Genomic DNA, 26,750 nt, shown 5'->3' with positions numbered 1-26,750 from the left:
GCATGGTATGTGCTTCCATTTATTTGTTTCTTCTTGAATTACTTCCTTAAATGTTTTCCAATTTTCCCAGTACAAATCTTTTACCTCTTTGGATACATTTATTCCTACTGTGTTTCCCTGAAAATAAGATCGGATCTTATATTAATTTTGCTCCAAAAGACGCATTAGGGCTTATGTTCAGGGGATGTCATCCTGAAAAAATCATGCTTGGGCTTATTTTCCAGTTAGGGCTTATTTTCAGGAAACATGGTAGATATTTTCTTTCTTTCTTTCTTCCTTCCTTCCTTCCTTCCTTCCTTCCTTCCTTCCTTCCTTCCTTCCTTCCTTCCTTCCTTCTTTTCTTTCTTTTTTAATGCAACTGTAAATGTGATTGTTTTATTAATTTTTCTTTCTGTTAATTTGTTTTTGGTGTATAAAATGCAACCAATTTCTGAATATTAATATTGTATCCTGCTATTTTATTGAATTCATTTATCAATTCTAATATTTTTGGGTGGAATATTTAAGGTTCTCTCTATATAGTATTATGTCATCTGCAAATAATGTCAATTTCTTCCTTTCCAATTTGGATGACTTTTACTTCTTTTTCTTTTCTGATTGCTGTGGCTAGGATTTCCAATACTGTGTCAAATAAAAGTAGTGAAAGTGGACAGCCTTATCTTGTTCCCGATCTTAAGAAAAACTCTTTTTTTCTCTCTTTTTTTCCCCCCATTGAGTATGTTAGCTATGGGTTTGTCATATATGGTCTTTATTATGTTGAGGTATGTTCCTACTATTCCCATTTTGCTGAGTTGTTTTTTAAATCATAAATGGATACTGAATTTTGTCAAATGTTTTTCTACATCTATTGATATGATATGATATTTAGTTTTCATTTTGTTTATGTAGTATATCACATTACTTGATTTATGGATGTAGAAACAAACTTTCATCCCAGGAAACAATCTCATTTGACCATGGTGTATGATCTTTTTAATGTAATGCTGAATTTTGTTTACAAATATTTTGTTGAGAAACTTTGCATCCATGTTTACCAGGAATACCAGCACATATACATATATATATATATATATATATATATATATATATTTTTTTTTTTTTTTTTTTTTTTTTTTTTTTTTTTTTTTTTTTTTTGGTAACATCTTTGTCTGGTTTTGGAATCAGGTTAATGGTGGCCTTTTAAAATGAGCTCGGTAGCCTCCCTTCCTCTTTACATTTTTGGAATAGTTTGAGAAGGATAGGTGTTAATTCTTCTTTGAATGTTTGGTGAAATTCACCTGTGTTTGTTGGGAGGTTTTCTTTCTTTTTTTGTTACTGATTTGATTTTGTTAGTAGCAACCATCTGTTCAGATTTTCTGTTTCTTCTTGACTTAGTCTGGGAGACTGTTCCCAGGAATGTATCTGTTTTTTCCAGCTTGTCCAATTTGTTGTCGTATAATTGTTCATAGTATTTTCTTATCTTTTGTATTTTTGTTATGCCAGTTTTCACTTCTCTTTCATTTCTGTTTTTTTGTTGTTGTTGTTTTTTTTATTAGGGTCCTCTCTCTTGATGAATCTGGTTAAAGGTTTATAAATTTTGTTTATCTTTTCAAAGAAACTTCTCTTGGTTTCATTGCTCTTTTGTATTTTTTTAATGAGTCTATTTCATTTATTTCCACTCTACTCTTTATTATTTCTTTTTTGTCTACTCATGTTGGGCTTTTCTTTTTCTAGTTATTTTAGGTGTAAAGTTAGATGATTTATTTGTGATTTTTCTTGTTTGAGGTTGGCCTGTATTGCTATGAATTTCCGTCTTAGAACTACTTTGGCTGTGTCCCATAGATTTTTTGGGTTGATGTGTTTTCATTTTAATTTGTCTCAAGGTGTCTTTTGAGCTCTTCCTTTATGTCATTGTTAACCCGTTTATTTTTTAGTAGCATTTTGTTTAGCTTCCATGTGTTTGTGTTTTTCAGTGTTTTTCCTTGTAATTGATTTCTCATTTCATACCATTGTATTTGGAAAATGCACTTGATATGCTTTCAATCTTCTTAAATTTATTGAGACTTGTTTTGTGGCCTAACATGTAGTCTACCTTGGAAAACGTTCCATGTGCTACTTAAAAATGAATGTATATTCTGCTACTTTGGGGTGAAATGCTCTAATAATATCAATCAAATCCATCTAGTCTAAGGTATTATTTAAGTCCATTGTTTCCTTGTTGATTGTCTATCTGGAAGATCTATCCCGTGGTGTCAATGGAAAATTAAAATCCCATACTATGACTGTATTGCTGTTGATCTCTTCCTTTAGATCTATTAATATTTGTTTTATATATTTAGGTGCTGCTATGTTCTGTGTATGAATGTTTACAAGAGTTATATCCTCTTGATAGATTGATCCCTGTATCATTATATAATGTCCTTCTTTTTATCTTGTTATTGTCCTTGTTTTAAAGTCTATTTTGTCTGATACAAGTATTGCTACAGCAGGTTTTTGTTTTTTTCCATTTGCATGAAATGTATTTTGCCATCCCTTTATCTTCAGTCTGTGTGTCTTTTAATCTGAAGTGAGTCTCCTGTAGACAGCATATGTATGATGTATGATTCTTGTTTTCTTATCCAGTACCCTATGTCTTTTGATTGCAGCATTTAATCCATTTAAATTTAAAGCGATTATTGATAAGTACATAGTTATTGCCATTTTATTATTTGTTTTGTTATTGATTGATTGATTGATTGATGATTGATTGATTTTTCGCCTTCTCCTTAAGGAAGTCCCTTAAACATATCTTGCAATACTTGTTTGGTGGTAATGAATTCCTTTAGCTTTTTCTTGTCTGGGAAGACTTTTCTCTCTCCTTCAAGTTTATATGATAGCCTTGCTGAGTAGAGTAATCTTGGTTGTAGGTCCTCACTTTCCATCCCTTTGAATATTTGGTGCTAATCCATTCTGGCCTGCAAAGTTTCTGTTGAGAAATCAGCTGACAATGCTATGGAAGCTCCCTTGTAGGTAAGTAACTGCCTTTCTCTTGCTGCTTTTAAGATTCTCTCTTTGTCTTTACCCTGTGGCATTTTAATTATAATGTGTCTTGTTGTGGGTCTTTTTGGATTCATCTTGTTTGAAACTCTCTGTGCTACTTTGACTTGTATGTCTATTTCATTCACCAGGTTAGGGAAATGTTCCGTCATTATTTCTTCAAATAGGTTCTCAGTCCCTTACTATCCCTCTTCTCCTTTTGGTACCTCTATGATGCGAATATCATTACTCTTGCTGTTATCCCAGGGTTCCCTTAAACTATCCTCATTTTTTTTTTTTTTAAATTCTTGTTTTCTTTTTGCTGTTCACATTGGGTGTTTTCTGCTACCTTGTCCAAATTATTGATTTAATCCTCTCCTTAATGTAATTTGCTGTTGATTCCTTGTAGTGTATTCTTCATTTTGGTTATCACATTCTTCATTTCTGAATGGTTCCTTTTTATGGTTTCTATGTCCTTTTTTAAGCTTACTATCTCCTTGTTGAACTTTTCATGAAGTTCTTTGATCATCCTTATAATTAGTGTTTTGAACTCTGTTTCTGGTAGATTGCTTGCCTGTATTTTGTTTGGTTCTGTTTTTGAAATTTTCTCCTGTCATTTTTCTTTGGTACATACCATGATTCCCTAGAAATAAGACCTAGGCAGACAATCAGCTCTAATGTATCTTTTGAAGCAAAGATTAATATAAGACCCAGTTTTATGTTACTATAATATAAGATGGGGTTAATATAGTATAGTATAGTATAGTATAGTATAGTATAGTATAGTATAGTATAGTATAGTATAGTATAATACTATAACATAATACCAGATCTTGTATTAATTTTTGCTCCAAAAAGACACATTAGAGTTGATTGTCTGGCTAGGCCTTATTATCAGGGAAACATGGTATTTCTTTGTCTCCTCATTTTGGCTGCCCCTCTGTGTTTATTTCTATGTATTATGTAGTTCTGCATGTCAAAAGTTTTGGCAGGGTGGCCTTATGTACTAGGTGTCCTGTGGGGCCGAGTGAGGCAGTCTCCCTGATCACCTGAGCCAGGTGTTCCAGGATTGTCCTTTGTGTGGGTTTTGTTGTACCCTCCTGTTTTAGCTGAGCATTGATTGCTATTGGCTTGTCACTGGGTAGGATTAATGCTCAGGCTGACTGGCTGTGAGGACTGGCTGCACCACAGCACAGAAGCTGCTGTGTGTGTACTGACCCCACTGAGTGGGATTCACTTCAGCAGGCTCTGGTTCCTGCTGTGACTACCCTTTGGGTGTGCTGCTTATAGAGTTAATCAGGACATGCTCTGCTGTGGTCTGAAGCCAGCCACTGGATTTATTGGTTCTTGGGATACTTGATAGGGGCTCCCATGCAGGTCAAGTTCAGCTGCTGCCTATGACTGGGCCAGGGCCTATTTGGCGGGAAATACAAAGTGATCCGTGGTTCATCGTTACCTGTGCTGGACCTGGAGGTATGTGGGAGAGGCTATGCTGCTAACCAAGGCTGGTTGCCACTTGTACTGGGTCTGGGGCAGCTCAAAAAAGTCCCAGGCCACCCTGAGGCCTGCTGGCTACCCATAAGCCTCAGCTTCCGAAAGAGGCTTGGGCAAAGTGAGTTATAAACTAAAAGTGAGTTATAAACAAAAGTGAGTTATAAGCTAAAAAAATAAAATGTAAGCATCTTAATAATAAAGTTGGATTAAGACATATTGCTTTAAAAATGAGTTTCAGTGGGGATATTGCTAAAAGAAGACATTATGATCATACTATTGAATATTCAATAGAGATTTGGGGGGAAAAACTCCACAAGGTTGTGCATCAGGGAGAGAGCAGGGACAAGCAGACTGCAGTGAGGATAGTACTTTAACAAAAAGGAGGTAAAAGTGTTAAGAAGCTAGAGATTTGGAAGTAATCAAAGTGAATTTTGAAGACATCTAGAAAAATAAATGTTTAGTTTAGGAATAATGGCTGTGAGCCAGTCATTGCGATTCTTAAAAAATCTGAATGGTCACCAAATGTCAATAAGTATATAAAACATTATGGGGTTAAGGGTAGAATAGTCACAATTGTTTAGACATTTATGGAATAAAAAATAGGATGTCTTAAAGAAAGAGGGAAGGATTTCTTCTGACAGGTATGTAACAAGGACCTCAGAGAAGGTAGTATCAAGTGAGAGCCAGGTTTCAGTTACAACCAAAGGACAACAGAAACTCCTTGAGAAGAGCTTGGAGATAGAGGAAACTTGCTTAATGATGGTATAATGATCCCACAGGGCAAAGCTGATAGATTTGGGTTTAGGAGAGAAAGCGAAGTTGGGTCAAGGGTAAGAAAGCACATATCAACATGCAGGTGGTGGTGAGGTAAAGTCTGAGTGTGTGCTGGAGGGGTTGGGGTTCACATGTCATCACTGATGAAACCTGATTTGCGTGGCATGAAAGATAAAGTCTCAATAGCCTTTAATGACTATGGGTGCTAAGTATTGCAGTGGGAGCATTGTCTGAATTGGCTGGGCCTTTTCTTATCCTGAAACTGCTAAGTATACTGATAATAGACCCAGAAAATGAAGATATTTCTTGCTGTGTGGGCTGCATAATGGTTGAGAAACTTCTCACTTATGGGATGTATTTAAGTGGATGATGTGTATTTGCTAGTAGTGACTTTATATCTGAATATATAAATTATGAATGGATAGGTGCCTATGTGTGTGATCTCGGTGAAAGGATGTCTGTAGATTATATTCATGAATTTGCCTAGAGCAGCTCAGCTCATTAGAACAATACACTTAGGAAGCCAAGTTTATAGGTTCATTTCCTATGGGGGGCTTTTTACATCTGCAGAGTATACAACACAACCCATAATAGGGCCTTAATGAATTTCTGTTCATTAAGTAAATAAGTGAATAAAGAATCCATGGGAGAAGGGGAGTCTGTCTTTAAAGGTATCACCAACTGTCTAGACATACACAACCAACATGTTTAGAAATCTATGTTTGAGTTAGTAACAGAAATTTTGTAAGAGAGCAGGACAGATGAGCAAAAGTTATACATTAGACAAACAGCCAAAGGACACATTCTTTTCAGATAGTGCATGTAATAACATCTAGTGTAGTGAAAAAAGGAAATGCTTATGTTGTAAAATTCGCAATCATCTTGTCATAAATATCCTTTTAAAATAAATATAAAATAAATGTAATTAAGTAATTTCATATAAAAATAAAAGTGTCAAAGGCCTTAATCTTTTCAAATATTTGATAGAAGGATATGAATTACATTTGAATACTTAATATTCAATTAACTTAATAAAATAATTAAGGTAGCTATTTCAAGAATCATTTTTTTTATTTCCTTACTATTGTGTAACTTGTGACAATATTAAGTACACTTACATATTTCCCCATGGGAGGTAGATTTTATGTAAGCGACACAAAATAAAATTAAAGCATTTTGCTTGGGAAGTTGCATAATATTTTTATGTAAACTCTAAAATATTTCTCCCTTGGCGGGTTCCATGAATAGACTCTAAATACCTCCCTGATTTAAAAAACGCATATATAAGCATTTTAACATATGATCTTCATAGAACTGCAAAATTCAAGAAATAGCACAGAAGGGAAAAAAAAAACCTATTCTTAATTATCTTAAAGAGAAAATAGTTTTAACTTTTAGATTATTTCCTTTCTTACATTTCTTTAGTCATATTTTTTACCAGGGAATTTAATATATATGCACTTTGTATCCCATTCCTTTACATTATAACAAACTGATTTTTATTAACACCATTGGAATGGTTACATATATTCCACATATTTATTTAAACAAAAAGTATTTATTGAATGCTTAGACACTAATCTAAGTACAGATTTCACCGAGATAAATAAAATAGATCACATCTCTAGCATTATTCTTATTAATTAGTCCCTTCATTTTGGAAAATATTTTCAATGACAATTAATCAAAAGGAACATAAATTTACCAAAAATCTATATTTGCATTTGAAGGCCTACAGACAGTGGGGGGGGGGGGGGTTAGCTATTTTTCATATCAAAGGAGAAAAAGGAACCCTCATATACTGCTGGTGGGAATGTAAATTGGTATAGTCACTATGGAAAACAGTATGAAGTTTCCTCAAAAAATATAGAATTACCATATAACCCAGCAATTCCTCTTCTGGGTATCTTCCCCAAAAAAATCTGAAAACATTTATTCATAAAGATCTGTGTACCCCTATGTTCATTGCAGTATTATTTATTATGGCTAAGACATAGAAATGACCAAAGAGTCCTTCGATCGATAATTGGATAAAGAAGAAGTGGTACATAAACACAATGGAATATATTACTCAGTCATAAGAAAAGTTAAAATACTGCCATTTGCGACAACATAGATGAATTTTGAGATTATCATACTAAGCAAATAAGTCAGACAGGAAAATTTAAGAACCATATGATTTTATTCATATGTGGAATGTAGGACTGAAAGCAACAAAGGAACAAGACGAACAAAACTCATAGACACAGACAACAGTTTAGTGGTTACCAGAGGATAAGGGGGGGCAGGGGGATGTTAGAAGAGGGTAAAGGAAGTCAAATATATGGTGATGGAATGAGAACTGACTCTGGGTGGTGAACACATAATGTGATGTATAGATGATGTATTATAGAAATGTAAACTTGAAACCTATATAATTTTACTTACCAATGACACCCCGATAAATTACATAAAAAAGATTTTCCCATAAACTTAATGTAAAGATTAGTTTACTTTAACTTCACTTTATTTGGAAGACAAAATTTTATATTTAAGGAAGCCTGTTTCTGAGCAAATAAAACCCCAACCACAAACACAAACAGAGATCTATTCTTAAGTATCACTAACTTGATTTTAGATTCTAACTTTTTTTAAGTAAATAATGAGAAACAGCAGTGCTCTGTGGCTTTCCGTAAAACCTTTTTTTATGTTTATGTATCAGCCAGACTGTCATTGTCCTACATCTGTTATATTACAGCAACATTATTCATTGTAATTCCTTGTTTGTTCAACCAAAAGGCTCTTTGGGTTTTGTTTTACCCCGTATTTTAACAGATGAACTGTGTCATCTATGCACAGAAGTTATTTTTACGCTTTACTTGTGAAACTTAACTGCTTGCATGTGTAAAAGCATACAAACTGTTGCATTCTGCCTCAGTGCCATAAAAAAACCCTGGACCATCTGTAGCTCATCACTTTCTTGGTCAATTATAGATGAACTAAGTCCTGAAATACTGAATAGATAATCTACTAAATACAATCAAGAGTATGAGGTTTTCTTAAAGGCATTTCCCAATCAAGGTAGTAACTGCTATTGTTTGACCATGCTCCCTGTTTTATTTCCTTGGGCATGAAATGGTACAAGGAAAAGGCATTAGCTTCCTGAGGGACTCAGTATGGTCATTTCAGTTTCTTAATTAGAAGAAGCTGCGAGTTAACATTAAAAAAAAGAAGTGCCATGTTACGCAGCAAAGGTTTTATGATTTTTCATGGAGGCTTCATTTAGTAACTGTGATTTTGCTTGAAGGAAACATTGGAAATTTATTTGGAAAGGAATTTTTTTGTAAATCAAATATGAGAGAGAAGAAAGATAGTGTTAACAATATGAAAGGCATTTACATATTTCCAAGACTTGATTTTATTAAAGATAATTCCTAAATGGTGTGGGCCAGTCCTGACTTTTTCCACACTGTGGTCACCAAACAACCTAGTTTTCTAGTCTTCAAACTCATTTTCTGTATGCTTATTTGCACATTGCATGATTCCCTTTACCTGTAACTCTTTGCCCTAGATATTCTCATTGCTGGCTATTTATTGACATTTAAGACCAAACGTGGAAGAAAATACTCCCACAACCACAAAATCAAAATCAGACTTCCAATCTCTTTTTTTCATATGCTCTAAATTACCTCGTTCCCTGCTTTCTTCCCTTGTTTCCTTCTTTCCTTCCTTCCTTCCTTCCTTCCTTCCTTCCTTCCTTCCTTCCTTCCTTCCTTCCTTCCTTCCTTCCTTCCTTCCAGCATGTATCACTACTGAACTATCATCTTGTTTATTTACCCCTATTTACAAACCAATCCTCCCACCACATGTACATGCTCTGTATTTCTTATTTACCACTTTATTCTCAATACATAGAATGGCACTGGTACATAAATAATTGTTGAATAAATGAACAAATAATGAACATGTAGATTCAATCAGATCCCTTTACATTTTAAAGAGACAATACAAAAACAATTGCCTCCAAATCTCCTATATTTGAATCATTCTATATATACACATGTACAATATTCTAATTGAGATGTAGTGTTGTCCATGCTTTAATTTATATTTACTCATAGAATTTTATTGTGATTACTTTCTAGCTGTCCAGGATTATTAGATTTGATCGTTTTCTTTCACCATAAAGTTATTTAAAAAACAATTGCTATCAATGTTGTTTTTAATTTCCAGATTATTTTTATGTTTGTCTGTTTATACTGACTTTAATGTTTCTTTTTCATTTTTATTCACTATGATCAGAAAATGTTTTCTGTATTGATTTACCTTTTGAAATGTATGTAAATTTTGTTTTTAGTGTAATATGTGGTCATATTTGGTAAATCTTTCTCATGTCTCTAAAATGAAGGATTATTCAAATATAAAATGAAATTTAAAATTTACTTACTAGATCAATACTGATAACTATTTTATTCAGAGTCTTTATATTTTATTAACTTCTTTTCTGCTAAAACAATGTTTGACAGGGGTGAGCAAAAATGTATTCTAAGGGTTGGCTCGGTGGCTCAGGCGGTTAGAGCTCCATGCTCCTAACTCCGAAGGCTGCTGGTTCGATTCCCACATGGGCCAGTGGGCTCTCAACCACAAGGTTGCCGGTTCAACTCCTGGAGTCCCGCAAGGGATGGTGGGCGCCGCCCCCTGCAACTAAGATTGAACACAGCAACTTGAGCTGAGCTGCCACTGAGCTCCCGGATGGCTCAGTTGGTTGGAGCGCATCCTCTCAACCACAAGGTTGCCAGTTCGACTCCTGCAAGGGCTGGTGGGCTGTGCCCCCTGCAACTGGCAATGGCAACTGGACCTGAAGCTGAGCTGCGCCCTCCACAACTAAGACTGAAAGGACAACAATTTGACTTGGAAAAAAAGGCCTGGAAGTACACACTGTTCGCCAATAAAAGTCCTGTTCCCCTTCTCCAATTAAAAAAAAAAAAAGTATTCTAATGATGAATTTCCTTTGGATATTTGTACACTTTCTATAGATATTTCACGTGTATTTTCACATTTTCATATTTGGCATTTAAACTTTCATGAAATCAAATCATTATTGTTGACTGTATTTTTTGTGCCTTCCTGTGTTTCATTTAACACTTGCTGCCTTGAATTTAAACTTTTCTGACATTTATATGAGGGAAACCTATCCTATTTTTAATATTATCTTACTCATTTGATCCATCCTTGTAATTTCAAATCTCCAAATTACTATTTATATCAATACCTTGCATATAACCCAAAGATGTCTCTTTCATTTTGGATGAAGTGGGTGAGTTTATCCCATCCACATTTACATGTAAATTTATTTTTAAAATTCTGCGTCTTTATTTTATTTTATGTTTATGTGAATTCTTGCTTACTATTGTTTTGAATTTGCTGTCTCCTGATATATGGACTGAGTTTTATTTTTTCCATTTTTTTCCTTATTTTGCTTTACATTTCAGTGTTTTCTGTTTCCACCTCCAAAGCAGTTAATTTTTTGCCTTTATAAAATATATTTACAAAACACATTTATTCACTTGTTAATTTTTATATTTTGTTAATTTTTTACACTTTTCATATTTTTATTATTTTCTAATTATTCAAAATATAAGGATATACTTTTTATTATTCTCTGCAATTGTAATTCCAATAACTAAATTTATATGTGTCAAATTATTTAAATATATCAATATTTCCTACAAGTACTTTTCCCATAACATTGAATGAACCACTTAGGGAAAATCTTCAAGTTTAGCACCACACCCCATTATGCAGGTTATAGTGATGTTCACTTACTGAGTAAACCCGTAACCCTAATTGACAAGGATCATATTTCTTAAGTAAGCTATACCAAGAGCATTGTTCTATTTTATGAAAAAATAGGGTAACTATAAATACTGAAGCTAAGTCATCTCTATTGAAATATCATTTGCTTATTTACTAGCTAGTTCTTTTTGATAGGAATTTTATTCCAGATAGATAAAGAACACACCATTTGTTTTTCAAGAACCATTTGCTGGAAACAGAATTCTAGGTTGACAGATTTGTTTTATTTCTCTCTGTCAGCACGTTAACTCTTTTGCTGTGTTAATTGATTTCAAGATTTTTGTGGTTTTCTTTAATTTCAAAATGTGTCAGAAATCCACAAAAAAACAAAAAGTTGATATTTTGACTATTTTATGCATTGAATAATAACAATTTGAGCTGCTTTGTATATAAATGATATTATTTTTATGTATAAAAATTTGAGATACATTCATTTGGATATAGCCCACCATTGCAGCAAAAGGGTTAAACAAGTCATTCTGTCTGTTGACAAATGTAATTTCTGAGAAGTCTACATTTACTCTTATTTTGTTCCTGTATACCAAGGGTCAGCAAACTTTAAAGGTTTAAATGGTAAATAGTTTAGGCGTTGTGAGTCTTTTACAGTATGTGTCACAATCCTCCTCCTTCTTCTTTTCTCTCTCTTCTCCCTCTTCTCCTTCCCTCCTCCTCCTCTTCCTCCTTCTTCTTCTTTTGATATTTTACAACCATTTAAAATACAAAAACTGACTCATGACACCTATAAAAAGATAATGGGCTGTATTGTCAACCTCTGCTTTTTGCATAATGTGTCTTTTTTCCTGGTCGTTTTTAAGACTTTATCATTTGTTTTCTGAAATTTGATTATGATGGCCCTTATTATGGTGATTTTATATTTTTCTTCTGCTTGGAGATTTACCGAGTTTTGAGGATCTGTGAATTTCAACTTATTGGGGGGATTTTACCCTTAGAGTATTATATTTTGTTCTTGTGAACAGTTAAATAACTTCCTAATAAGTTTGAACTTCTTGGGGTTTGCTTTTAAGCTTTGTTATGGCAAGTTCAGGATAATCTTTACTTTGGAAAAAGTTTAGTCTACTTCTAAAGTGTGACTTTTCTAAGGACTCTATCCTATGGCACATTTATTACAAGGTTTTTCCGCTATGCTTGGTGATAACACAAAATATAACTAGCACTATGCAAGTTTTCAGAAATATTTGACCTATGGCTTTTCTGTGTTATATATTGTTTTTGTTTTTTGTTTTGTTTTTTTTCCCCATCATGAGTTTTCACCTAACACATGTGCACATAGTATTGAACCAAAGACGTGAGGGACCCTTCTGCAAATCTCCAGGATGGTCTGTATGCAGGGTCCACTTCCCTGTTTCTCTGCATTGTACAATCTATCTCATTCACCCTCCATAAGCTCTGATATCAGACTCTTAAATTCAGTATCATTTCCTCTTTCTCTCTTTACCTTGTACCTTGAACATATCTTCCGGACAGTAATCTGGGGGAAATTTGAGGTTTACCACATTTGTTTCCTTTCTCTGGGAAATAATTCTTTGTCGACTCTTGTCTAATATTTAAAGGTCTTGTTTTATTTATAAGTCCCAGCTTTCTAGTTAGTCATAGCAGAATAGCAATCTCTATTCCATTATGGATGGAAGCAATAGTTCCCATTTTTCAAGGCACATATTATATGAGATAAGCCGAGAGATAGAAGGCAAACCCAGGAATTTCTTAGAAATGCTGGATAATAAAGAAAAATAGATAAGCCTTAAAGATTATCCCTGGATTTGTTAATCTTGAAAAAGGCAAGGTCAAGAGAGTAGTAACAGCTGAAGAAAGAATGCAATGTTTGAAGAGATAAGTTGGAGTTAGGAAAATGAAGTCAGAGTATATTGATAGATCAACCATTGAAGAATTTTAACTGTGAAAAGAAAGTGAGATTGTGCATTAGTAGAATGAAATGAAAAATAAACAATAAATATAATAAATGTGATAAATTGTACTATATTTAAAATAGGTGGAAAGGAATTAAAGCATGGTTAAAAATGCCAGTTGGTAGGATAACTAATAAATCAAGGTCACTGAAATTGAAGGAAGGTTTTGTATTAAACCAACAGACATATATGTATACTTTTGGGAGATGAGAATTGATGTAAATTGAGGATTTTTAAAAAATTATTATTTAATACATTTCATTTTGCTTGTGAAGTTGAAGTGAAAAAAGAAGATATTGAATGTGAACAAATGTTTTGAGAATATTTAAGATAATTTGAAATTTGGCTCAAATTATAGAGGGCTTGTAAGGCATGTTGAATAATCAGTTCAACATGACATCAGGGACCATTACATTATATGAGATTTATGTGGTTTTCTTCTACTTTATTTGACATTTATCATTTAGAAACACAGGCAGCAATTATTAGATCCATCCTTGTTGGAAGTTTGTCATCTAGATTGGATGGAACTGATAGTACAACAAGGCAAGAGAGTTAGGTATATTGGGAAGGGAGCTGTGGAGGATGTGTGTTAAGTAGTCCAGATACAGAATACAGAAAATACAGCAGGTTATTGATTGGAGAAAATAATAATGGACAAGTAATTAGAGATTCTGCTTCACCTGTCATTATGTAGTTTTCCACACATGGATTCCAGAACCACTATAAGTATCATGGGAATAAGTGTATATTATATAAACTTTAAACAAATATAAAAGAAGCCAGCAAAGTTAATGACTGGAAGAAAATGATGAAGGATAAGAGGAAGGACCACCACCTATTCCCCCTGAGGTACAGATGATGGTGGTTAACTTAGAGCCAGCAGGGAAGTCAGTGTCCAAACATATCTAGCACTGAATTTGAACCATGATGAGAGACTTCATGGAGAAACCATTTGGAAACCATTTCAGGGATGACCATGCCATCTAATTTTCCTGTGACTGCTCCAGTTTCAGCACCGAAAGTCTCATCTTCAAGATACTTCCTCAGTCCCAGAAAATTAGTATGTCTAGTCATCTTGCTGTTGCCTTTGTGTAGTTATTCCTTTTTGGTCATGAGCCTGGAGTAGCTGTTGATCATCAGGACCAACAGACAAACTTATGTAAAAGTGGCTAAAACTAAGAGAACTTGTGTTATCTACTCTGGCTGTCAGCACATCTCATAGCAATGCTTTTCTGACAATAAGATCTATAGTTTCACTTCAGCCTTTCAAATCCCATTCAAGTATCTCCTCACATCAACTCCAACCCAGTACCAAATTGGGAAGGGGATTCTGGGAAATGTAGTTCTCAGCTTCTCACATTGACATTGGACAATTCAGAGCATCCAAAAAGAAGGACATGGATAAACAGGAGTAAATGAACTTTAGGGATATAAGAAAAGATATTTATGATATTAGAGCTCACTGTTTTATCATTTCAGAAGTACAGTGATTTTGTATGATAAAAAAAATCAGCTCATGACAAGGAATGGGAAGCTAATGTGTAGTTAAGCTAAAAAGTTGGGAATTCACAAGGTCAAGGAAATGGCAGGTAGACTTTATTCAGATGACTGCCAATTTCATCTTGAGACAAAAGTATTGTGAATGTTAAGTGAGGTCTAATTATACAGTGGATAGAAAACAGTGATGAGGGTAAAGAGTGACACAATATGATGGAGAGAGAATGCGGATGCAGGATTGCAGCTCTGAAAGAATAAACAACCTCTCCTGAGAGGGGTTGTGCTCTCAGTATGGGCCTGTTTCTTTGCAAAAGAAGTTGAAGAGATTTTCAGTGAACATTTGCATCTGTAAGAACAACTCTTAGTCATAAAACAGGTGTTCTTGAGTACATAGTAGAAAAACTTGGATGGAAGCCTACTATTGAGATGTTGAGTTGGGGCCAATGTGATTAACCACTAAGGACAGTTAGGCATAAGAGATTACAATTCATTATCCAAATTTATGAAAATATTATATACTGCACAGATATGAAACCTGAAAACCAAGATCTGAACTTACAATTTGGAGATTTAAAATATAAGTATGTTATGGAGTCAAAATAGACGTTTTAGACAATCATTCTCAAAACTACAGAAAGGGTACAATGTGAGGCATACTTATAATACCATAAACCTTACTATTCATGTTTTGCTTGAAGTCAGTGAATACAATTCTTTACTCACTGATAGTCTTTTCTTTATATCAAACAGTAGTATACATGCAACATATAATACCATGCTTGTTTGACAGTGCCCATATTTAATTACAAATATTAAAAAGATCTTGAATAATACCAATTTTTGTTTTCTGGAGAGGCAATGCAATAAAAGTTTACACTATAACATAGTTTAATTGGCATTGCTCAGTGTCAAAGATGTGATTTGGGAGAGAAATCAAGTTAAGTCTATGAGTTTTTAAAACACGAAGAAATTACCCCAGGAGTCTTTATCATGGGCCTCAGAGAGAAAATTAATGAAAGCCCTATTATCCAGCTTTCCTTACTTTATTAAGAGGTAAAATGTTAAAGAAATAGTTATATGTCAAAAGCTGATGGCAAGTAAATTAATATAATCTCCCTCTAGTTATCAACTGTCAGATTTTCTGAAAACTTGTGATAATAGGATCAGTTTTAACTATTCATTCTAATAAAGATAATGATTTCACTTAAAATATGTAAAAAGTGAACCTATAGATCGAAAATAATTTTCATGATTAAAATAGACTTCAGAAGGAGAAAATCCTTAATCGATGTTTTATATGAGAAAGTGTGATTTTCACACATATACCTTCAATGATATTTAATAAAAACATAATAGAACAGAAGACTTGGATAAGGATTCAAATCCCTACAGAGGTTGCTATAGATATTAATTATTAGACTAAAAGAAGCCATGCATATACTTCACTCATTGTGAAATTAGTAGTGGCTGAGGGTCATACAAGATTGATGTCCTCATTGTTATTCAATTTTTTTTCCTTTTTTATGTTGACATATTCTTATTGTTTACTATTCTGTTTATTTGCCCTTAATGGAAAGCATCCTTATTTACTTAAAAAAATTCCTAAGTAAGAAAGGGTGTCCAGAAGATATCACATACAAAAGTGTTAGATGTAACTATACAAATTACCCATATACATATCTGTTCCAACCCTTGGTGTCATAATTGCTTGATCTCTGAATCTGCAGGGATATTTTTCTCTTTTTTTACTGCTGAAACTTGCTCCCAAAGGCACATAATTACAATGTCAACACCAAAACACTAATTTTCAAAATCTCAAACACTCTGGTAATTTCTAGAAACACAACTGATAAAATTCCCCAGATTCATTGTGACATGAAGCCTATTTATTGATTCAACCATTTTCACTATTTATACAACTCCAATTCTCTTGATGTTTCAAGAATAAAGTATCTGGTCTACCTTTCTAAAATACTTCTTTGTAAATAGCCTCAATACTTCTGTGCTACATTGCTCTATAATGATCAACTGCCAGAAGTAGAACTGACTTTTTTCTCTGTATCTCCACTGAGCATCATTAATGGAGAAAACTGCATACTCTATACATGGAATTTCTTTTTGAATTAGGAAACCCACACCTCAAATGAACCCTGATATAATCAGTTTTATAATCTTATAATCTTCCAATAAGTTTGGGTTCCTATGCATAAAAATTATGCATCTACATTAGTCAAGGTTCTGCAGAGAAGCAGAAAAATAGAATATATAATGTACTTGTATGTACATGGAGAGAGAGAGAGACTTTTATTTTTAGAAATGTGTGATTCAGTTGGTGGGGATTGACAAATCTGAGATTTGTAAGCCTAGCCAGCAGGCCAGAAATGCAGGTAATAGTTGATGTGGCAGTCCTATATCTGATATACGTAGGGCAAGCTATCAGGCTGGAAATTCAAACAGGATTTTTGTTTCAGCCTTGAGGTAAATACCTTCTTCATGAAACCACATGATTTGTTTTTAAGACCTTTAACTGATTGAATCAGGCCCACCCACTTAGTGGAGGATAATCTGAGTTATTTAATGTTAATTAATTGTAAATATTAATCGTATCTATTTATCTTCACAGCATCACTTAACCTAGTCTTTGACTGAAAACCTGGGCACTGTAGCCTAGCCTAGTTGACATATAAAATTAAGCATCACAATATGTTCTCTCTCTCTCTTTTTACCTCTCTCATGCACTCACACACACACTTATAATTTATAATTATCATATACCTTCTATTATCATATAGACATATCTATTTATAAAATAGAAGTATAAACTCTGGAGGAATATATTAAATTATAATTGGTGTGTTTTAGTGACAGAGAGAGAGAGAGAGAGAGAGAGAGAGAGAGAGAGAGAGAGAGAGGTATATGCACAAAACCAAACATTACCTGATAACTGTAACATATTCCTAAATTCAGAACAATATATATTTAATATAATATATTGATACATAGTCTATAACATATAATAATATTCAATATAAGATATAATAGTATAATGTCATATGTGATAACAGCGTAATATATATTATAAGGTGTGATCAAACAATATGGTGAATGTTTACATTAAAAAAATTACAGGAAAAGACACATTGCCATTAATCCCCCTTAAAATACCCCCCTTGCTTCAAACATTCTTATTCCATTTTTCTTGCCACTTTCTGAAGCAGTTCTAGAAGTCATCTTCTATGAGTTGTCTTTACTTCATCCTCTCTCATTATAATGCTCCGTGTCACACATTGCTTCTGGTACGGCAATTTCTTTCAAATAAAAAATCATGGTGTGTCCTCATCCACCTTATTCACTGGATCTGGCATCGTGTGACTTCTGGCTCTTCCCCAAAGTCAGAAAGTTCAGGAAATTAAGGCAGCCACAACAGCGCAACTAAAGACACTTATGAAACAGGACTTCCAGAACTGTTTCAGAAAATGGAAGAACAATGGGATAAGTGTTTTGGAAGAGAGGGGGAGTATTTTGAGGGGGGTAAATGGCAAGGTGTCTTTTACTGTAATTTTTTTTGTTGTTTATACATTGACTGTATTATTTGATCACACCATTCGCATATAATGATATATATTACTTTCTTTCTGCAAACAGTAATTAATAGGTTTTAAATGTTCCATCAAAATCACAAAGAAATATTGTTGAGAACTAGATAAATGATGATCCAAAATTTTCTCTGGATAAGTTTGCTGAATGGAACAGTTAAAGATAATATAAATAAACAAGGGTTATCAATGGTTGTTTTCTTATTCAGTATTTAAGTGCATTTTAAAATAACAATCATTTAAAGATGATACGATGTAATGGAACAAAAATGTTTGAAAAGAAAAAAGAAATTACTAAGCCCCATGCTGAAGTTATCATTGTATTGTGTTTGAAAAGTATAGAAATAAGTTACCTTTAATGAGCTATTAATGTTTCTTTTTTTTAACTTTTCCTTTTAATTACATTCAAATTGGGAAAATACAATTTTATTTGAGGCAAGTTAAATATCGAAGATTTATTGCAAATGGGGTATGGATTGAGGGTTGCTTGTTATACCAATATAGGGAGCCATGCATCTTGGAAACTTAAATAACACATTCCAACCCAAATAACTTTTAATTGTTTGATATATGTTTATGTTTAGAATCTCCTTATATACTTTCCCATTAATAGTCTTACATTAACAAATTGACTACAACTATAGTAGCACCACACACACTTAGAATATCATTGCTAGAGTACCACAATCACTTTTGGGTGTGTGTTTTATTGAAAATCATACTTAGCTCACTGGTCCATGGGTAAGGGATGCCTATGAAACATATCTTCATGAGTAAAATAAGGGTATCTACAAGGAAAAAGACTGCGGCAGCAAACAGTGAACTAGATCCTGAGATGTGAAAGCAGAAACATATTCACTTCACCTGCTTTTATATTTTTACATCACTATTTAATCACACTAAACAGAGTATCTACTTCTGTATTTTATTACAATAGTACTGTGCATTATATCTATATTTGTACTGGTATGGGATTTTTTTTGTACAATTATAAGGCAAGGATATTGTAAAACTGTGCCTACTGATCTTTCCGTAAATAAGATAACCTTTCCATGTTAGAAAAATAGAGAAGCTGGTAGAATGAGGTTTAAACTCTTAAAGAGGATGCTTATAGAAGCATAATATTGAGCTAGAAGGAAGGCAACCAGGCAGATTAATCTCATTATTAAAAAGTCAACAGGAAGAAATACATTATATAAACAAAACATCTGGATTATTGAAGAGAAGCTAATCAACATAGTAAGAAAAAATGTGTCTGCCCTCTGAATTAGAAAGGCACATTACAAAGGGTATAATCAGGACACTGAAAATGATTGCTGACACATTCTTGTAGCATACACATGTTCTCCCTAAGGAGACATATAATTACAACAAATTGTATTCTAAATATGTATCTAATTTGGTAGGCATGTGTTTTCTTGTGACTTCAAAGATTTTTAAGTCACAGAAATGTGTCTTTTAAAACCTTAACTTGTTTTGGGAATTCTCGCTTGATATTTCAATCATAGAACAAATCACCTAGTGATCACTGAAATACTCTATTTAACATTGTACTTGATAAGATATATAAAAGTACCATTTTGTACTATCAACATATGTATTGAATTTGGAAGTATAAAAAGTAGGCACATAATCCAATCACCTATTCACACTATCAGGTGAAGATGCCCAAACACTGTGTCAAGTTTTCCTCTTTAGGTGATAAAACCAAGAAGTAAACACCAGCAGAAACACACTCATGTTTATATAAAATTAAGTTTGTTGAGTTTGTTGTAGCAAGGAAAATATACCCCAGAAGAATTTAGGATGTTTCAAGGAAGTTGGAGAAGGGAGACCACTTCTAATATTCAGCATCCTGGTAGAGCTATTAAGGAGGCATTTAATGGAGAGGTGGTTATCAGTTAGAAGATGTCAAGAAAACAGAGAAAATCAGTAATTTGATTCATGAAACAAGAGGCTAAACATGGGGCTATTGATTTGATTAGTCAGAAAAATATAATATTTAGTCATTTTGGGTTTGCTAAGTAGCCTTGTGGCTATCTATTACGCATATGATTCTGATGCAGATTTTCCTGAGCTTCACATCATGGCTTCTAGCAATGCTATTTTTCACTTTCTAAGATAAAAGCCAAATCACCCAAATTCATCATATCTCTTTCGCTATTTTTTTTTTGCCAAGATAAATTAAATAATAAAATGGCTCTGTAATTACTGTACGTTTAACAAAAAATTCATGCTTCTATATTGTATCCTAGAAGCTATTTTTCTTGTACACACACACACACACACACACACACACACACACACAAACACAGTTGATCTCGCAATTAAATTTGCGAACTCATCCTAGAAGAAGTGCTACATACCTCATTGCTGAATATAACTACAGTTACCTTGAACGTACTCCCCTTGGGAAGCTATGCACCAATACCACTGCCTAGTCCACCCTTCTAAGCAATTTTGGAACCCTTTTTCTGGAATGGCCATCAGAGCTGTTGTCATATTACCCTTGATGTCTTGAATGTCATCAAAATGTTTTCCTTTTAATATTTCCTTTATCTTCAGGGAAAGAAATAAGTCATTGGGGGCCAGATCAGGTGAGTAGGGAGGGTGTCTCAATACAGTTATTTGATTACTTACTAAAAACTCCCTTTGCTTTTGTTCATCAGTGAGCTCCTTCAGGACCATTTTTGCACACATCTTTCTCATGCTAAGATTTTCAGTTAAGATTTTCCTGTTTCTCTATCAATGTTTACTTGGTCTGCTATGCTTCTCACAGTCAGCTGATGATTTTGACTCACAATTTGGTGAATTTTTGCAATATTTTCATCAGTTCTGCTCATTACTGGCCGCCCTGACCTCTCTTCATCAGCGATGCATTCTCTCCCCTCAGAAAAACATTTAATCCATTTGTACACTACCGTTTTCTTCATGACATTGTCCCCATAAACTTGGACTAACATGTCCCTGATTTCACTTCCACTCTTCCCAAGTTTAACAAGAAATTTAATATTTGTCCATTGCTCTAATTCAAGCTCAAATATACTCCCAATGGCACACAAAAAATCGCAACAATAATGAACGCCACTCAGCAAGACACCACCACATGTCGACATGAACACAGCTGTGAGACACTGATATATCAAGGTTATGAAACCTTACTGAGCTGTTTGTACAGTGCTGCCAATGTAAGCGCATGGTTGCAAGTGCATGAACTTAAATGCCACACTAATATATATATATATATATATATATATATATATATATATATATATATATATAAAATACCTGCTTAGAAATTATTTCTGTGTAGTGATGTGATGTAGGCATCAATTTTCCCATATGGTTCTCCAGTTTTCATAGGACCATTTATTGAAGGTACTTTTTTGCATTACTACTTTTTCATGAAGATGATGTGCCCATGTGTGCTTGGATCTGTTTCTGGCCTCCCTATTCCACTCATCTCTTGGTTTAGCCTTGTACTGATTCTGCATATCTTAATGAATTTAGCTTTAATATAATTTCTGCTCACCATCTCGTATTTCTATAAATGTGTTCTGGCTATTTTGACATTAGCATTTACATAAATATTGGAATCAGTTTTCCAATTCCCACTCAATTTAATTAAGACTATATTGATTCTATTGATTTTTTTGAATTTCACTTTATTTTCATTTTTCATGATGTAATACGTATGCAAGCTAATAAACAAAATAGCACAGACTTTAACAAAGAAGGAAAGTTTCCTGTCCTGCCTCTCCCCACCCCTGATTTGTGCTTCCCACAGTCAACATTTTCAACTCTCATAACTGTCTCTATCGGTATTGACCTCCACATTTTCTTTTGTAAAAATGTGTTTGCAATGCTATTTCAAGACTTTTTCATTTTAAACATTATGTATTACCTACCTTACTATGAGAATACAACTCTTTTTCCATCCTCCGTTCATCCCTATCCTCCTAATATAATTATATCATTACTTTGGATTAAGTATTCAGAGTTCCTATTATTATGACTTTATAAATATTATTAAAAAATGAGTCACATAGTATACTATAATTATGTTTCTATTAGTCAACTACTTTGTATTTTTTCTGGAGTTAACATTTGCCTTTTTTAAATTAGAGTTTATTGGGGTGACAATTGTTAGTAAAGTTACATAGATTTCAGGTGTACAATTCTGTAATATATATCACTTATATCTCACATTCTGTGCTCGCCACCCAGAGTCAGTTCTCTTTCCATCACCATATATTTGACCCCATTTACCATCTTCTACAGCCCCCCTCCTCCCTTATCCACTGGTAACCCCTAAACTATTGTCTGTGTCTATGAGTTTTTGTTTTTTCATTTGTTTGTCTTGTTCTTTTGTTGTTTTTAGTTTTATATACTACATATCAATAAAATCATATGGTTTCTACATTTTCTGTCTGACTTATTTCTCTTAGCATTATAATCTCAAGATCCATCCATGTTGTCACAAATGTTCCTATATCATCTTTTCTTACCGCCGAATAATATTCCATTGCATATGTATACCAAAACTTCTTTATACATTCATCTATCGAAGGACATTTTGGTTGTTTCCATGTCTTGGCCACCGTAAACAAAGCTGCAATGAACATTGGAGCACACGTGTCTTTATCTATAAATGTTTTCAGATTTTTTGGGTAGATAACCAGGAGAGGGATTGCTGGGTCATTTGGTAATTCTATTCTTAATATTTGAGGAATCTCCACACTGCCTTCCATAACGGCTGCACCGGTCTGCATTCCCACCAACAGTGTATGAGGGTTCCTTCTTCTCCACAACCTCTCCAACACTTGTTATTATTTGTCTTGTTGATGACAGCCATTCTAACTGAAGTGAGATGATATCTCATTGTGGTTTTTATTTGCATTTCTCTGATGATTAGTGATATTGAGCATTTTTTAATATGTTTATTAGCCATTTGTATGTACTCTATGGAAAATGTCCCTTCATGTCCTCTGCTCATTTTTTAATTGGATTGTTTGTTTTTTTGTTGCTGAGTTGTGTGAGTTCCTTATCTAATTTCTATATTAGTTCCTTACTGGAGGAATTGTTTGCAAAACTCTTCTCCCATTCAGTTGGTTGCCTCTTTATTTTGTGGATGGTTTCTTTTGCTCTGCAGGGTCATTTTAGTTTGATATAGTCCCATTCATTTATTTTAGCTTTCACTTCCTTTGCTTTTGGAGTGAAATTCATAAAATGCTCTTTGAACCCAAGGTTCATAAGTTTAGTACCTATGTTTTCTTCTATGCAGATTATTGTTTCGGATCTTATGTTTAGGTCTTTGATCCATGTTGAATTAATTTTGGTACATGGTGACAGAGCAGTTTAGCTTCATTCTTCTGCATGTGGCTGTCTTTTCTCCATTGTATGTTTTTGGCTTCTTTGTCAAAAATTATCCGTCTATATTTATGGGGATTTATTTCTGAGTTCTCAATTCTATTCCATTGGTCTGTGTCTCTGTTTTTCTGCCAGTACCATGCTGTTTTGATTATTGTTGCCCTGTAGTACAAGCTGTAGTCAGGGAGTGTGATACCTTCAGTATTGTTTTTTGTTTGCTTGTTTATTTGTTTTCTTAGGATTGCTTTGACTATTCTGAGGCTTTTGTGGTTCCTTACAAATCTGATGATTTTTTTGGTTCTATTTCTTTAATAAAAAAAATGCCATTGGGATTTTGATGGGGATTGCATTAAATCTATATATTACTTTGGGTGATATGGCCATTTTAACTATGTTGATTCTTCCGATCCATGAACATGGAATGTCTTTCCATTTCTTTATGTCTTTTTCAATTGCTTTTAAAAATGCCTTATAGTTTTCAGTATATAGATCTTTCACATCCTTGGTTAAGTATATTTCTGTTTTTTATTCTTTTTGTTGCAATTGGAAAATAATTTTTTGTTGTTGTTTTTGTCATTGTTGTTGTTTTTTTTAATTTATTTTTCTGAGATTTCATTGTTAGTATATAGGAATGCAATGGACCTTTGTACGTTGATTTTGTAGCCGGCTAGTTGACTGTATTCGTATATTGTTTCTAATAGGTTTTTGGTGGATTCTTTAGGGTTTTCTATATATATAGCATCATGTCATCTGCAAAGACTGACAATTTAACTTCAGTTTTTCACCATTAATTAAAATATTAGATGAGGGTTTTTCATATATGGCCATTACTATGTTAAGGTATTTTCCTTCTATACCTATATTATTAATGTTTTAATCATAAATGGATGTTGTAGCTTGTCAAATGCTTTTTCTTCATCTGTTGATATAATCATATGATTTTTGTCCTTTATTTTGTTTATGTGGTATATCACTTTGTTGGATTTGGATATGTTGAACCATCATTGTGCCCCTGGGATGAACCCTACTTGGTGATGGATAATCTTTTTTAATGCATTGTTGCATTCGATTTGTTAGAATTTTGTTTAGGATTTTTGTATCTGTATTCATCAGAGATATTGGTCTGTAACTTTCTTTTTTTGTGTTATCCTTACCAGATTTTGGTGTCAGGGTAATGTTAGCCTTATAAAATGAGTTAGGGAGTATTGTCTCTTCTTCAATGTTTTGGAAGAGTTTGAGTAGGACAGGTATTAGATCCTCTTTGAATGTCTGGTAGAATTCACTAGTGAAACCAGCTGGTCCTGGACTTTTGCTTTTGGGAAGATTTTGAATGACTGACTCAATTTCCTTATTGGTGACTGGTCCATTTAGATTTTCCAATTCTTTTTGAGTCAGCCTAGGAAGGCTATATGTTTCTAAGAACTTATCCATTTCTTCTAGGTTATTGAATTTGGTGGCATATAGTCCTTCATAGTATTCTTGGATGATCCTTTTTATTTCTGGGGCATTCATTTCCACTCTTTCATTTCTGATTTTGTTTATTTGTGTCTTTTCTCTTTCTATCTTAGTGAATCTAGTCAAAAGTTTATCAATTTTATTAATCTTTTCAAAGAACTAGCTCTTTGTCACTTTATTATTATTTTTTTCTGTTGTCTTTTTATCTCTATTTCATTTAGTTCTGCTCTGACTTTTATTATTTCCTTTCTTGTGCTGACTTTTGATTTCATTTGTTCTTCTTTTTCTACTTCTTTAAGGTGTAACGTGAGGTTATTTATCTGGTATTTTTCTTGTTTCTTGAGATAGGCTTGTAATGATATAAATTTCCCTCTTAAAACTGCTTTTGCTGCATCCCAAAACTTTTGGTAGGATGTATTTTCATTGTCATTTGTTTCTATGTATCTTTTGATCTTTCCTCTTATTTCTTCTTTGACCCAATCGTTCTTTAAAAGTATGTTGTTTAATCTCCACATATTTGTGTTTTTTCCTGCTTTCTTTTTGCAGTTGATATCCAATTTCAAAACCTTGTGATCAGAGAATATGCTTGGGATGATTTCAACCTTCTTCAATTTTTGAGGCTAGTTTTATGTCCCAATATATGGTCTATCTTGAGTATATGTTCCATGTACACTAGAAAATAATCTACAGTCTGATGTTCTAGGATGAAGTGCTCTATAAATTATGTCCATTTCATCTAATGTGTCATTAAAGGCCAATTTTTTATTTATTTATTTTCTGTTTGGATGATCTATCCTAGCTGTCAATGATGTATTTAGGTCCCTTACTATAATTGTGTTCTCAGTTTCTCCCTTTAGTTCTGTTAGTAATTGTTTGGTATATTTCAGTGCTCCCTGATTAGGGGCATAAATATTGATGATCAGTATGTCTTCCTGTTGTATAGTCCCCTTTATCATTATGAAATGTCCATCTTTGTCTCGTTACCTTTTTTATCTGATTCATCTGATATCAGTATGTCTGTTTCATCTGATATCACTATGACAGCACCTGTTTTTCTCTGAATAACATTTGCTTGGAGTGTCAGTTTCTACCCTTTCACTTTGAGTCTATGCTTGTCCTTGTAGCTGAGATGTGTCTCTTGGAGGAAGCATATAGTTGGGTTTAGTTTTTTGATCCAATCTGCTATCTGTGCCTTTTTATTGGTGAATTCAGTCCATTTACATTTAGGGTGATTATTGATATATAAGGATTTCCTATCATTCCATCTTTGATTTTCTGGTAAGACTGTATGTATCTCCATTATTTCTTTGCCTTTTTGTTGCTGTCTATTATTTCAGTGTGGTGGTATTCTATGATTTTATCCTCTATTTCTTCTTTTATCATGTTATGTATTTCAGTTCTGTATTATTATTATTATTATTATTATTATTATTATTATTATTATTTTGGTGGTTACTATTAAGTTTATTTAAAAGAAAGTTTGATATTTAGAGTATTCCATTTTCTTCAGCATATTTACTTTCTCCATTCCCATATTCCAGTTCAGGCCTTTACTCTTCCCCCTTTTAGATTTTTGTTGTCATAAATTATCCCTATTTATGCTGGTTGAATAGCCTCCTTCAGTATTTCTTGTAGTGCACGACGTGTGTTAGAAAATTCCCTCAGCTTCTGTATGTCTAGAAAGGTCTTTATGCCTCCTTTATATCCAAAGGATGTCTTTGCTGGATATATTATTCTTGGTTCATACTTTCTCTCTTTCAACTGTTTGAATATTTGAGTCTACTCTTTCCTGGCTTGTAGAGTCTCT

This window comes from Rhinolophus sinicus, chromosome 16 (assembly GCF_057876585.1).
Source record: "Rhinolophus sinicus isolate RSI-liver-muscle chromosome 16, RSI-T2T, whole genome shotgun sequence".
Lineage (NCBI taxonomy): Eukaryota > Metazoa > Chordata > Mammalia > Chiroptera > Rhinolophidae > Rhinolophus > Rhinolophus sinicus.
Note: the sequence above shows the minus strand (reverse complement) of the source record.